Consider the following 3,365-nt stretch of genomic DNA (forward strand, 5'->3'; position numbering starts at 1 on the left):
CCAGAATAATCTGAAGATGCTTCTATGTCAGAAGCTGATGCTGAGAAACAAGTTAATAAGAATCATCCTGCTGAGAAACTTCCTGCTGAGGAAAATCAAGATGAGATTCTTGAAGGATAGAAAAACACTTAGAAAGGAGGGGTTTGAATAAGTGTAGCTTTAAAACTTGTAAGATAAAAACAATTTGCACAATGATTTTTATCCTGGTTCGTTGTTAACTAAACTACTCCAGTCCACCCCCTTGGAGTGATTTACCTCACCTGAGGATTTAATCCACTAATTACACAAGATTACAATGGTTTTCCACTTAGACAACTTCTAAGTCTTCTAGAGTATACTGATCACAACCTGATCACTCTAGGAACAATCTGCTTAGATACCCTCTAAGACTTTCTAGAGTATACTGATCAACAACCTGATCACTCTAGTTCTTACAACTTAATGTAAACAAATTCTAAGAGTTACAATGCTTCTTATAAAGCTATTATCACAACTGTGATTTTCTCTTAAGTTTAAGCTTAATCTCACTAAGATATTACAACAGCAATGTAGTGAGGTTGAAGATGAAGTTTAAGAGCTTTTTGAATTTGACAGCGTTTCTGTAAGTTTGCGCAAAGTATTGTATTCAGCTTCTCATCAGAACTTCTATTTATAGGCGTTTGAGAAGATGACCGTTGGGAGCATTTAATGCGTTGCGTGATCCGTACAGCATTGCATTTAATGTTTCACTCTTTTGTCAACTACCTCGAGCCTTGCTTTCGTTGTGTCTATTGACGTTGCCTTTAATAGCTTCTAACGTTCCTTTTGTCAGTCAGCGTAGCCTGCCATCTTGTACTTGCTTCTGATCTGATGTTTGTGTAAACAACGTTTGAATATCATTAGAGTCAAACAACTTGGTGCAGAGCATCTTCTTGTCTTCTGACCTTGAAGTGCTTCTTAGCGCGATACCATGAGAACTTCAGTGCTTCTACTTCTGATCTCAAGTTCTTCTGATGCTTCCATAGACCATGTTCTGATTCTGCTTGACCATCTTCTGATGTCTTGCAAAAGCATGTTCTTATGTTGCATGCTGAACATTCTGAGTCAGTGCTTCTTGCGCTGATTTTGTGCATACTCTTTATGTGATTCCTGAAATGGAAATTGCATAGTATTAGAGTACCACATTATCTCATACAAAATTCATATACATTGTTATCATCAAAACTAAGAATATTGATCAGAACAAATCTTGTTCTAACAATCTCTCCCTTTTTGATGATGACAAAAACATATATAAATGATATGAATTTGCAATTATAATATCAGACGGCTAAAGACAACTACACAGCTATAGCATAAGCATATAAACATAGTGTGTGAATATGTCTCCCCCTGAGATTAACAATCTCCCCCTGAGATAAATAATCTCCCCCTGAAATAAATACTGGAAGAAATTTATAAATAAAGGACTTCCCTGAGTATTTTCCATTTCAGTTGAGACGATCACATATACTTAGATCTTCAGAACATTCATAGCTTCTGATTCTTGCTTCCATAGAACAACTTCAGAGCTTGAATTTCTTCTTGAATCATTGCATGCTAGATTGTATCAGAACATTGTTGAATGTACCAGAGCATCATCAGAGCAACTCTACATCCTGAAATGTTACAGAACAAACTAAACGACAAAAGTCAGAGCATGAATGAATCAGAACATAAAATATGTATCAGAACATATAATACGTATCAGAGCATAAACAATAATGTTTTAGAGCATATTTAGAACAAAAACATGCATCAGAACATATAAGGAATAAGAATGTGTTAGAGCATATTCTATCATTAGAATATCATAACATTCTTCCTTCTTGCTTCTGATCTTGAAGCTTCATAGCACTCAGCTTGCTTCAATTTCCTTGAGCTTGATTCCATACAGAATTGCTTTTCCCCATGTCTTTGCTTCTCATGTTGAGCTTTTAAGAAGATCTTCACTTCCTGCAAAACACTCAAAGACACAGAACTTGCAATTTCTATTAGAAATGTGGAGACTTTCTCCCAGCAACTGATAATATAAATCAGATCATTTATCACATTTTCTCCCCCTTTTTGTCATAACATCAAAAACACAAAAGATTCAGATGAAAAACAAAACAATTATGAGAGAAAAGAAGGATAATTTTCATTGATAGCAACAGAGAATTATCAGAAAGTACAAGGAAGATGCATAGAAGACAGATGCAAGAAACAAAGAGAAACTACTAAGACACAAAAGGACTAAGACGACCCTAGCTTAGACATAATCTTGGCCAGCATGTCATGAATCCCAGCATTGCTCTCAGTCTGCCTCTTCATGAAAGAGCGGAACTCAACATTGGTGTCCTCTTGCTTGTCCATACGAGAAGCTAGCTCAGCTTGGTTCTTCTGAATAACCTCTAGAGTCTTCACCAGAAGAGAGGGTTCACCAGAAGAAGCTTCACAACTTCTGTTCAGAGGGACAACATTCTGAACTGCAGCTTCCATTATGAGATCATCATCTTGATTTTCCTCAACAGGAATAGACTTAGCAGGATGATCTTCAGCATCAGCTTCTCCCATATCAGCATCTTCTTCATACTCAGGAGCAGGAAGATCAGAATCTCCATTCTCAAGAGCTTGAAGAATGGCAGCAAGATTCCTTGGGGCAGAAGGACCTTCAACTTCTGGAGGGTCAACAACTTCTGGAATGACCAAGTTGGGGTCTTCCTCAGAAGGATTTTCCCTCAGAAAGTCAAACAAGGACTTGAAGTCTCCAGTCAGAACTGGATACTTAGGTCTCCAGACCACAATATCCCTGCATGGATTGTCCAGCAACTCATCAACAAACATCTTCTCCTCAAGAACTCTCCTGTTTCTGATAGGATGATAATATACACCATTATCAACTTCAAGAAGATATCCAGCATAACCAGGAGCAGCAGCCACTAGTCTCTTCTGAACAGCCATAACTCCCACCTGAAAATCTTGGCGAAAGCTTCTCCAGAGGTTTCTAGTAGAAACATCATCAAGGTCATTGAAGAAAGCATCTTTCAAGAGATCCAGCCTACTGATAACTTCTTGTCTAAACAACTCCAGGTAGATATGAGGTTCAGGTTCAGGAGGATTGAAGGTGAATTTGTAGTCAGGGTAGAGAAGGCAGTATGGGTTGGATTTTCTGGTAGGAAAGGGATGGGATATAGAAGGTGGAACTGCTGTGGTTGAAGAGGATGGAATATCTGTGGAGATGGTTGATGAGGATGGTATATCAGTGGGTGTGGGAGGATAGACATTTAGCAGAGTGGGGTTCAAAACAGGTGTAGAAAGGGATGGTTGAGGAGGATTTGTAATGGTGAAGGTGTTGTGATGTTTAG

The sequence above is a fragment of the Vicia villosa genome, linkage group LG7 (assembly GCF_029867415.1).
Source record: "Vicia villosa cultivar HV-30 ecotype Madison, WI linkage group LG7, Vvil1.0, whole genome shotgun sequence".
NCBI lineage: Eukaryota > Viridiplantae > Streptophyta > Magnoliopsida > Fabales > Fabaceae > Vicia > Vicia villosa.